Source organism: Anomaloglossus baeobatrachus, chromosome 3 (assembly GCF_048569485.1).
Source record: "Anomaloglossus baeobatrachus isolate aAnoBae1 chromosome 3, aAnoBae1.hap1, whole genome shotgun sequence".
NCBI lineage: Eukaryota > Metazoa > Chordata > Amphibia > Anura > Aromobatidae > Anomaloglossus > Anomaloglossus baeobatrachus.
In genome coordinates, this window is record NC_134355.1 from 436202598 (window position 1) to 436215347 (window position 12750).

General features: G+C 48.4%; 1 protein-coding gene across 2 annotated transcripts in view; it reads left to right on the plus strand.

Moving 5' to 3' along the window:
• Positions 1-12750, plus strand: part of PRSS56 (serine protease 56) — a 184936-nt gene that overhangs the window by 156659 nt on the left and 15527 nt on the right. The gene's annotated exons all lie outside the window — the stretch shown is intronic.

The window sequence follows — 12750 nt, forward strand, 5'->3', positions numbered from 1 at the left end:
TTGGCTCGTTCCTCCATGCAGATCTCCTTTAGAGCAGTGATGTTTTGGGCCTGTCACTGGGCAACACGGACTTTCAACTCCCTCCAAAGGTTTTCAATGGGGTTGAGATCTGGAGACTGGCTATGCCACTCCAGGAGCTTCATATGCTTCTTACAAAGCCACTCCTTCATTGCCCTGGTGGTGAGCTTGGGATCATTATCATGCTGAAAGACCCAGCCATGTTTCATCTTCAACGTCCTTGCTGATGTAAGGAGGTTTGCACTCAAAATCTCATAATACAGTTAGGTCCAGAAATATTTGGACAGTGACACAAGTTTTGTTATTTTAGCTGTTTACAAAAACATGTTCAGAAATACAATTATATATATAATATGGGCTGAAAGTGCACACTCCCAGCTGCAATATGAGAGTTTTCACATCCAAATTGGAGAAAGGGTTTAGGAATCATAGCTCTGTAATGCATAGCCTCCTCTTTTTCAAGGGACCAAAAGTAATTGGACAAGGGACTCTAAGGGCTGCAATTAACTCTGAAGGCATCTCCCTCGTTAACCTGTAATCAATGAAGTAGTTAAAAGGTCTGGGGTTGATTACAGGTGTGTGGTTTTGCATTTGGAAGCTGTTGCTGTGACCAGACAACATGCGGTCTAAGGAACTCTCAATTGAGGTGAAGCAGAACATCCTGAGGCTGAAAAAAAAGAAAAAATCCATCAGAGAGATAGCAGACATGCTTGGAGTAGCAAAATCAACAGTCGGGTACATTCTGAGAAAAAAGGAATTGAGTGGTGAGCTTGGGAACTCAAAAAGGCCTGGGCGTCCACGGATGACATCAGTGGTGGATGATCGCCGCATACTTTCTTTGGTGAAGAAGAACCCGTTCACAACATCAACTGAAGTCCAGAACACTCTCAGTGAAGTAGGTGTATCTGTCTCTAAGTCAACAGTAAAGAGAAGACTCCATGAAAGTACATACAAAGGGTTCACATCTAGATGCAAACCATTCATCAATTCCAAAAATAGACAGGCCAGAGTTAAATTTGCTGAAAAACACCTCATAAAGCCAGCTCAGTTCTGGAAAAGTATTCTATGGACAGATGAGACAAAGATCAACCTGTACCAGAATGATGGGAAGAAAAAAGTTTGGAGAAGAAAGGGAACGGCACATGATCCAAGGCACACCACATCCTCTGTAAAACATGGTGGAGGCAACGGGATGGCATGGGCATGCATGGCTTTCAATGGCACTGGGTCACTTGTGTTTATTGATGACATAACAGCAGACAAGAGTAGCCGGATGAATTCTGAAGTGTACCGGGATATACTTTCAGCCCAGATTCAGCCAAATGCCGCAAAGTTGATCGGACGGCACTTCATAGTACAGATGGACAATGACCCCAAGCATACAGCCAAAGCTACCCAGGAGTTCATGAGTGCAAAAAAGTGGAACATTCTGCAATGGCCAAGTCAATCACCAGATCTTAACCCAATTGAGCATGCATTTCACTTGCTCAAATCCAGATTTAAGACGGAAAGACCCACAAACAAGCAAGACCTGTAGGCTGCGGCTGTAAAGGCCTGGCAAAGCATTAAGAAGGAGGAAACCCAGCGTTTGGTGATGTCCATGGGTTCCAGACTTAAGTCAGTGATTGCCTCCAAAGGATTCACTACAAAATATTGAAAATAAAAATATTTTGTTTGGGTTTGGTTTATTTGTCCAATTACTTTTGACCTCCTAAAATGTTGTGGAGTGTTTGTAAAGAAATGTGTACAATTCCTACAATTTCTATCAGATATTTTTGTTCAAACCTTCAAATTAAACGTTACAATCTGCACTTGAATTCTGTTGTAGAGGTTTCATTTCAAATCCAATGTGGTGGCATGCAGAGCCCAACTCGCGAAAATTGTGTCACTGTCCAAATATTTCTGGACCTAACTGTACATGGCCCCATTCATTCTTTCATGTACACGGATCAGTCGTCCTGGTCCCTTTGCAGAGAAACAACCCCAAAGTTTGATGATGCCACCCCCATGCTTCACAGTAGGTATGGTGCTCTTTGGATGCAATTCAGCATTCTGTCTCCTCCAAACACAACGAGTTGTGTTTCTGCAAAACAGTTCTACATTGGTTTCATCAGACCATATGACATTCTCCAAATACTCTTCTGGATAATCCAAATGCTCTCTAGAAAACTTCAGATGGCCCCTGGAAATGTACTGGCTTAAGAAGGGGAACACATCTGACCCTGCAGGATCTGAGTCACTGGCGGCGTAGTGTGTTTCTGATGGTAGCCTTTGTTATGGTGGTCCCAGCTATATGCAGATCATTCACTAGGTCCTCCAATGTGGTTCTGGGATTTTTGCTCACCATTCTTGTGATCATTTTGATCCCGCAGGGTGTGATATTGCGTGGAGTCCAAGATTGAGGGAGATTATCAGTGGTCTTGTATGTCTTCCATTTTTTTATTATTGCTTACAATTTTGTTTCTGGTGTCCTTCGACATCTCTTTTATCTTCACCATAGTGGAGTTTGGAGTGTGACTGAGGTTGTGGACAGGTGTCTTTTATACTGATAACAAGTTCAAACAAGTGCCATTTGTCAGGACTGGCAGCAACGGAGAAGGGACCAAGGACAACCGGCTTGAGCAGGGAGACGTGGAAGGAATTGGGTATCCTCATCGTGGCCGGGAGCTGTAGCTTGTAGGAGACCTCATTGATCTTGTTGAGGACTTTAAACGGCCCGATGTAGCGAGGACCCAGCTTGTAGGATGGTATCTTCAATCGGACGTACTTGGAAGCAAGCCAGACTAGATCTCCAGGAGAGAAACACGGAGGGTCCAGACGTCTCTTGTCTGCGTGTCTCTTCATCCGCAGGGAAGCACGCCCAAGGGACGCCTTGACAGAGTCCCAAATGGTAGCGAAGTCACGGGCTACAGTATCAGCAGCAGGGACATCCGAAGAAGGGGATACAGGCAATGGGACGGAGGGCTGAAGTCCGTAAACGACATGGAAGGGAGAGCTGGAGGACGACTCACTGATGTGGTGGTTATGGGAGAATTCAGCCCAAGGAAGAAGCGTGGACCAGTCGTCGTGATGGGCGTTGACATAGTGACGTAAGAAGGAGGTCAAGATTTGATTGACCCTCTCCACTTGGCCATTAGACTGAGGATGGTAGGCAGAAGAAAAGTCCAGAGTCACTCCCAGATGTTTGCAGAGCGCCCTCCAGAAGCGGGAGGTGAACTGAGTTCCTCTGTCGGATACGATGTGTGATGGAAAGCCATGCAAGCGGAAGATGTGATGTATATAGGCGTCCGCGAGTTCCTGAGCAGAGGGCAGTCCAGCCATAGGGACGAAATGAGCCATTTTAGAGAACCGATCCACCACGACCCATATGACTGTGTGTCCGGAGGACAATGGCAAGTCCGTAATAAAGTCCATCGCTATGTGTTGCCACGGAACTGAGGGTATCGGCAGAGGCAGAAGACGGCCATATGGCAGGTGTTTGGGCGTCTTGTTCCTGGCACAAGAGGAGCAGGCAGAGACAAATGCAGCGACGTCCGTGCGAAGGGATGGCCACCAGTAATGACGTACAATCGCACCCCATGTTCTCTTCTGGCCAGCATGACCGGCTGTTTTCGAGGCATGACCCCAGTGTAACACTTTTTGCCTGTCAGTATCAGAGACATAGGTCTTCCCGGGCGGTATCTGGGCCAGGGTGACAGGAGCCACCGGAATGATTTTGCTAGGACAGATGATGGGTTGGGTAGTCTCCTCCTCCTGCTCCATGGGCATGAAAGACCTGGACAAGGCATCAGCGCGTACATTCTTGTCCGCGGGTCGGAAATGGAGCTGGAAATCGAATCTGGCAAAGAATAAGGACCACCTGGCTTGCCGTGGGTTCAGTCGCTGAGCGGACCGCAGGTATTCCAGGTTCTTGTGGTCCGTGTAAATAATCACGGGGTACACTGCTCCTTCCAGAAGGTAGCGCCATTCCTCCAGGGCCAGTTTGACTGCCAATAGCTCTCGGTCACCGATGGTGTAGTTGCGTTCAGGCGCTGAGAAGCTGTTGGAGAAGAAACCGCAAGTCACCATCTTCCCGGAGGAGGACTTCTGCATGAGCACTGCTCCGGCTCCCGAGGAGGAGGCATCCACCTCCAAGGTGAACTGGCGGTTTAACTCCGGACGGTGGAGTACAGGAGAGGAGGCAAATGCCCGCTTCAGAGAGCCAAACGCGGCGTCGGCCGCAGGTGACCAGTCCTTTGGATTAGCCTCCTTCTTGGTCAAAGCGGAGAGAGGAGCAGTCAGAGCAGAGAAGTGAGGGATAAACTGGCGGTAGTAGTTGGCGAATCCCAGGAAACGTTGGATTGCCTTCAGTCCAGAAGGAGGAGGCCAGTTGAGAATGGAGGAGACCTTCTTTGGATCCATCTGCAGTCCGGTATCAGAGATGATGTACCCCAGGAAGGGGAGAGAAGACTGCTCAAAGACACACTTCTCGTACTTGGCATACAGACAATTCTCTCTCAGTCTTTGTAGAACCAGCTGCACGTTCTCTCTGTGGGTCTGGAGGTCCGGAGAGAAGACAAGGATGTCATCCAGATACACTACCACACAGACGTAGAGAAGGTCCCGGAAAACGTCGTTCACCAGTTCTTGAAAGACGGCTGGGGCGTTACACAGGCCTAAGGGCATCACGCAGTATTCATAGTGCCCATCGCGAGTATTGAACGCGGTCTTCCATTCGTCCCCAGAGCGGATGCGTACCAGATTGTAAGCACCCCGAAGATCCAGCTTGGTGAACACACAAGCTCCTCTAAGCCGGTCAAACAATTCGGGGATGAGCGGAAGAGGGTACTTGTTTTTTACGGTGATTTGATTCAATCCCCGGTAATCTATGCATGGGCGTTAGTCGCCCTCTTTCTTCTTGACGAAGAAGAAGCCTGCTCCAGCAGGAGAGGAGGATCTCCGAATGAATCCCCTTGCCAGGCTCTCTGTGATGTAAGTAGACATGGCCCTTGTTTCGGCTGGAGACAATGGATATATCCGTCCTCGAGGTGGTGTTGTTCCTGGGAGCAGGTCGATGGCACAATCTTAAGGACGATGTGGCGGAAGTACCTCAGATTCCTTTTTATCAAAGACGTCTGCGAAGGACCAATAGGCCGAGGGCAGTCCCGGTAGGTTCTCTGGAACTGGAGGTCGTCGGATGGGTTGTATGGTCTTCAGACACTTCTCATGGCACGAAGAGCCCCATCGGGTGATTTCGCCAGTGCCCCAGCTGACTGATGGTTCGTGTGTCCGCAACCAGGGAAGTCCCAGCAGGATTTGATGGGACATGTGTGGAAGGACGTAGAGAGCGATGTTCTCGGTGTGCAGGGCACCGATACGCAGTTCGACCGGCCTGGTGATCCAGGAGATGGTGTCAGAGAGGGGTCTTCCATCCACAGAGGCAATCACTAGGGGCTTGTCGAGTGGAGTAACAGGCACCTGGTACTTGTCCACCGTGGCCTGCTGGATGAAATTGCCTGCTGCCCCGGAATCGAGGTATGCCTCAGCCGTGAACCGCGTCTCTCCCGTTGTCACTTGCACAGTCCACGTAACCGGGTCTGAGAGAGTCCCAGCACCTAGGGTGGCCTCTCCTACCAACCCTAGGCTTTGGAGTTTCCCGGCCTCTCTGGACAGGAGCGTAGCAGGTGTGTGCCCTCTCCGCAGTAAAAGCAGAGACCCTTGGCGAGCCGCTCTGCTCGACGTTGTTCAGACTGCCGCACTCGGTCGATCTGCATGGGCTCGTGGACGGGGGCCCCAGCTGTCGATGACTGAAGTACAGAGGGCTTCTGCGGAGGAGAGGAATGCCGTACCGGACGTCTCTCACGGGACACTTCCTTGGATCGCTCCTGAAAGCGAATGTCTACTCGAGTCGCTAGGGCAATCAGGGCATCCAGGGTGGTCGGTACGTCACGACCCGCCAGCTCATCTTTAATTCGCCCCGAGAGTCCTTCCCAGAAGGCGGCGGTTAGGGCCTCGTTGTTCCAGCCGAGTTCCGAAGCCAGGGTGCAAAACCGGATTGCGTATTGACCCACCGTCAGAGTCCCCTGACGTAACCGGAGAAGAGACGAAGCAGACGCGGAGGCGCGTCCGGGCTCATCAAAGGTGCCACGGAATGCCTGCAGGAACTCTTGGATGTTCGTGGTCACAGGATCCCCCTTCTCCCACAAGGGGTTCATCCACGCCAGTGCCTCACCCTCTAGATGGGACATGATGAAGGCGACCTTGGCTTGGTCGGAGGCAAACAAATGCGGCAGCTGCGTGAAATGGAGGGAGCATTGGTTTAAGAATCCCCTGCAGGTCTTGGGGTCTCCGGCGTACCGGGGTGGTGAGGCCAAACGAAGTCTGGAAGTATCTGAAGAAGTCGCCACAGGAGCTGGAGCCGTGGCTTGACTAGTGGAAGCCCGGGATGTTGAAGACGTAACTGCTGCTTGTAGCGTGTTCAGGCGGGCGTCCACAGAAGACATGAATTGCAGCATGCGGGTCTGAGTCTCACGCTGGCGTTGGAGTTCCTCCTGTACGGCTGCTAGTGCTGCAGCGGGATCCATGGCCTGATCTTACTGTCAGGGCCAGGTGGACGGGCAGACCCAGGAGGTGGATCCACTGGGCCGAACTCCTAGATGGTGGTAAGGGGTCCGGTAGCTGAAGCACTATAGGCAGCAGAACAGTCCGTGCATACGAGTATAACGGAGAAGTCCCTGGGACCACGGAGTCACTGATGGTAGTCCGGGTGACGCAGCTCAGGTTCGGAAGCCGAGAAGATGTCAGGCGGGGTCCGGAACCTTTGGAGCGAGATGACGGGTCACCGCAGGGATCCGAGATGGTACGGACTGTCAGGATGGCAGATGGACAGCATTCGGGGTTCGGGATTCGGCAGGACCGGATGGCGAGGCAGGCACGGCTCTACAAGAGAGATAGGTGAGTATATCGTAGAGACACCAGGAGACCTGACTCCTAGCTTAAGAAACACGAAGATCAGGCCCCGCCCCCTTGGACATTAAACCCCTTTATACCCTGTACCTGTTTGCATCATTTCCTGTTAATGGACGCTGGCCCTTTAAGAAAGGGTCAATGACCGCGCGCGCGCCCTAATGCGCATGCGCGCGGCCCGAGTGCCAGAAGCCAGAGCAGGAAGCTGCAAGGAGGAAGCAGCAGGGACGGGCTGGGGCTGAGAAGCCGACGGGCGCCGGGAGCGGGGGCCAGGACGCCGGGGACGCGCCGGCAATGGATGCTGGAGAGCGGGGAGCGGCGGTGACCGGACCAAGGAACCGGGAAGCGAGGCAGGGGAGCCGGGGAGCGTGACAGGTGAGCCGGAGGGCAGCGCAGGGGACCCGGGGAGCGTGACACCATTATTACAGGTAATGAGTGGAGGACAGAGGAGCCTCTTAAAGAAGAAGTTACAGGTCTGTGAGAGCCAGAAATCTTGCATGTTTTTAGATGACTTCTTATTTTCCACAATAATTTGTAAACAAAATCTTGTCAAATCAGACAAGGTGATTTTCTGGATTTGTTTTCTCATTTTATCTTTCATAGTTGTGGTCTACTTATAATGTCAACTACAAGCCTTTCTCATCTTTTTAAATGGGAGAACTTGCATAATTGGTGGCTGACTAAATACTTTATTCACCACTGTATTTACATAGGAAGTGATCACACACAACTTCCATTCGCTCCTTAGGTCCTTCAGCCTAACGTCTCAATAGCAATACGTCACTTCCAGTGATTGTTTCCTTTCTTAGCATCAGCAGACTCCAGGGATAACTACATATTACATCACATCCCAGCAATAAGCCCACGCTACTCACCTGCTATATATGGACATACAGCACAGTATATTGTAGCCCCTTCCCCTGCAGCACTCACCTGCATATTATTAGTGCTGTTATCAATTTTATGCATTTGGTTTGTGATTTCTCTCTCTCTGCGCTTTTAGGGTGGCTTTACATGCTGCGATATCCGGCCCGATATCACTAGCATGCGACCCACCCCCATCGTTTGTGCGAAACGGGCATATCGCTGCCCGTCGCGCACAAAATCTGGCACCCCCGTCACACATACTACCTGCATAGCGACGTCGCTGTGACCGGCGTACCGCCTCCTTTCAAAGGGGGCGGTCCGTTTGGCGTCACAGCGATGTCACTAATCGGCCGCCCAATGAAAGCGGAGGGGCGGAGATGAGCGGGACATAACATCCCGCCTACCTCCTTTCTTCCGCATTGTGGCCGGAGGCAGGTAAGGAGATGATCCTCGTTCCTGCGGCATCACACGGAGCGATGTGTGCTGCTGCAGGGACGAGGATCAACTTCGCCCCAGCGACAGCAGCGATAACTGGCAGCGGACCCCCATGTCAGCGAGGAGCGATTTTGGACGTTTTTGTAACGATCCAAAATCGCTCCTAGAAGTCACACGCTACGACATCGCTACAGCGGCCGCATGTGCGTCACAAAATCCGTGACCCCAACGAGATCGCTGTAGCGAAATCGTAGCGTGTAAAGCCCGCTTGATATTTTAGAGTTTCCAGTTGTCAATCCCACAGCAGCCTTACTAACCTAGAATGTTCATTTTAAAGCACAATTGCTTTGATAAAGTCCATGATAAAAACTTATCCAGGTGAATGACTCGCACTATATATGTATGAAGCCTCATGTGCCTATATGCAATTTTAATTAATACATATTCCCCTTTAAACTAGGTGTGTCTTCCATATGTCCTGTGTATGCACTTATAATTGTAATTATGGTTATCTTGATAATAATGATCTTAAATTAAAAAAAAAAAACCTTCCCTCTTCTCTCTCTTTTTCCTATATGCATCAGTATAATTTTCTTCACATGTACTAGTATCTTTACTTGTACATGTATGTACATGTATATGTATTCTGAAATTAATTTGCTGATATAATGTTTGTGCTATTTTCAGTTCTGATGAAGGTCAGATAGGTTGAAATGTTAATTTATTTGCAACGGATTGTAATTTTGAAATAAATTTCTATTTATTTTTCTGCATCACTTTGTAGAGTGCCAAGTTCTTATATACATAATATCCAGTATTGTCACAACACACTACAGTCAAATAAAAGTTAAAAGGTATATGTTGGTAGGAAAATGTTGCCCTATTTGTGGGCACTATTTAAAGCACTACTCCAGCATTGTTTTTTTTGTTTGTTTTCACCTCTAGAGTGCTGCTTTAAATGTAAGCCCCCTATCATGTACCCCCCTTCCAGTAGCTTCACCTTTTACCGACACCACTCCGATTCATCTTGTGACAGTAACTTGTGACGTGCGAGAAATCATAAGTTATGTCACAAGCTCCCAATACAACTCTATGAGAGCCAGACCGAGCCAGAGTTGTGACCTCCGTTGCGCTCCTTTAAACATTGGAGCTGCCGTCAGGTCACAAATCCCCGAAGAACAAAGGGAGCCACACTGGAAACAGAGGAAGATAGAGGCAGGTGAGAATAAAGCGGCTGTCACACGATACAATCTATTGTGCGATCGCACGAGCGATCGTACCCACCCTAGTCGTTTGTGCGTCACTTGCAATTAGTTGCCCGTGGCGCACAAAGTCGTTAAACCCCCGTCACACGTACTTACTTGCTGAGCAACGTCGCTGTGGGCGGCGAACATCCACTTCCTGAAGGGGATGGAACGTTCGGCGTCACAGCGACGTCACACAGCCGACGGCCAATAGAAGTGGAGGGGCGGAGATGAGCGGGACATAAACATCCCGCACACCTCCTCCCTTCAGCATTGCCGGCGGCCGCAGGTAAGCTGCAGTTCATCGTTCCCGGGGTGTCACACAGAGCGATGTGTGCTACCCCGGGTACGATGAACAACCGACGCAGGGAAGAATAAACGATTTTTTAAAAATAAACGATGTGTAAACGATACACGATTTTTAACCGATTTGCGATTGTTCTGAGACACTCGTAGGTGTCACACAAAACGACGTCGCAAACGATGCCGGATGTGCGTCACGAAAACTGTGACCCAGACGACATATCGCATGATGGATCGTCTCGTGTGACGCCAGCATAAGACAGGGGGCAGGGGACTTACAACACTCGAGTGGGGAAATAAAACAGAAAACTATTGAGTTGTGCTTCAACAAGTACAGCTACAATATCCAAATAAAGAATCCTGGCACCTAAATACTATATAGAAAAGTAAGGTTTTTGTGTTTTTATTTCTATTACAATCTCTAGCGCAAATTCCTTCAACCTTTCAAATTTGACAGAGTATAAGGCTACTTTCAGATAAAACATACCACAATGATATCTGACAATTCTAAATCAATAGGGCCAGTTGAGTATAAAGCCTGCTTTACACACTGCAATGTATCTTACAATGTGTCGGCGGGGTCACGTCGTAAGTGACGCACATCCGGCATCGTAAGGTACATTGCAGTGTGTGACAGGTACGTGCGATTGCGATTGAACGGTAAAACGTTCATCGCATACACATCGTACCTTTCTCTAGAATTGCACGTCAGATTGTTCATCGTACCCAGGGTATCACACATCGCACTGTGTGACACCCCGGGAACGATGAACAGATCTTACCTACGTCCTGCGGCTCCCGGCCCCCAATGCGGAAGGAAGGAGGTGGGCGGTATGTTTACGTCCCGCTCAGCTCCGCCCCTCCACTCCTATTGGCCGGCTGCCGCGTGACGTCGATGTGACGTCGATGTGACGCCGAACGTCTCTCCCACTCCAGGAAGTGGACATTCGCCGTCCACATCGAGGTCGTATGGACGGGTAAGTACGGGGGTTAATCGTTTGTGCGGCACATTCAACAAATTGAACGTGCTGCACATACGATGGGGGCGTTGCAAATCGCATACGATATCGTATGCGAAATTGCAACGTGTAAAGCAGGCTTTAGGCATTATTTGTCGTACAATGGATCCATTACTGCATCGAGATATCCATAATAAATGGAAACCGCAGAAGAGGCATAACAAGAGGATAAAATTTAGGAATATTGATTGTCATTATGTTCTAAAAAGTGGTGACTGGCACAGATTAGAAATCCAACATTGAAGAAGGTAGCTAGAAAGTTTTGAGTTGTATATTAGATAGTTAAAAAAATATTGTGGTGCTGTGTTAGCCAGAAAAATATATTTATGAAATTAAATAGTTGGTCACCTCCGGGTTTTATGCAGCTTTTAGCTTTCCAATATAGTTATGAATAAATGCAATATTGCCTTGCTACATGAATAAAGGCAATAGTGTCTTGCTACACTGTTGCATCTGGTCTACAGACACAGCTCCATATAATAGATGTGTTTCCCTTTTTGTATTAAATTACTGAAATAAATTAACTTCTGCAAGATATTCTAATTTATTGAGATGCACTTGTACAGTTAGGTCCAGAAATATTTGGACAGTGACACAATTTTCGCGAGTTGGGCTCTGCATGCCACCACATTGGATTTGAAATGAAACCTCTACAACAGAATTCAAGTGCAGATTGTAACGTTTAATTTGAAGGTTTGAACAAAAATATCTAATAGAAATTGTAGGAATTGTACACATTTCTTTACAAACACTCCACATTTTAGGAGGTCAAAAGTAATTGGACAAATAAACCAAACCCAAACAAAATATTTTTATTGTCAATATTTTGTTGCGAATCCTTTGGAGGCAATCACTGCCTTAAGTCTGGAACCCATGGACATCACCAAACGCTGGGTTTCCTCCTTCTTAATGCTTTGCCAGGCCTTTACAGCCGCAGCCTTCAGGTCTTGCTTGTTTGTGGGTCTTTCCGTCTTAAGTCTGGATTTGAGCAAGTGAAATGCATGCTCAATTGGGTTAAGATCTGGTGATTGACTTGGCCATTGCAGAATGTTCCACTTTTTTGCACTCATGAACTCCTGGGTAGCTTTGGCTGTATGCTTGGGATCATTGTCCATCTGTACTATGAAGCGCCGTCCGATCAACTTTTTGGCATTTGGCTGAATCTGGGCTGAACGTATATCCCAGTACACTTCAGAATTCATCTGGCTACTCTTGTCTGCTGTTATGTCATCAATAAACACAAGTGACCCAGTGCCATTGAAAGCCATGCATGCCCATGCCATCCCGTTGCCTCCACCATGTTTTACAGAGGATGTGGTGTGCCTTGGATCATGTGCCGTTCCCTTTCTTCTCCAAACTTTTTTCTTCCCATCATTCTGGTACAGGTTGATCTTGGTCTCATCTGTCCATAGAATACTTTTCCAGCACTGAGCTGAGCTGGCTTCATGAGGTGTTTTTCAGCAAATTTAACTCTGGCCTGTCTATTTTTGGAATTGATGAATGGTTTGCATCTAGATGTGAACCCTTTGTATTTACTTTCATGGAGTCTTCTCTTTACTGTTGACTTAGAGACAGATACACCTACTTCACTGAGAGTGTTCTGGACTTCAGTTGATGTTGTGAAAGGGTTCTTCTTCACCAAAGAAAGTATGCGGCGATCATCCACCACTGTTGTCATCCGTGGACGCCCAGGCCTTTTTGAGTTCCCAAGCTCACCAGTCAATTCCTTTTTTCTCAGAATGTACCCGACTGTTGATTTTGCTACTCCAAGCATGTCTGCTATCTCTCTGATGGATTTTTTCTTTTTTTTCAGCCTCAGGATGTTCTGCTTCACCTCAATTGAGAGTTCCTTAGACCGCATGTTGTCTGGTCACAGCAACAGCTTCCAAATGCAAAACCACACACCTGTAATCAACCCC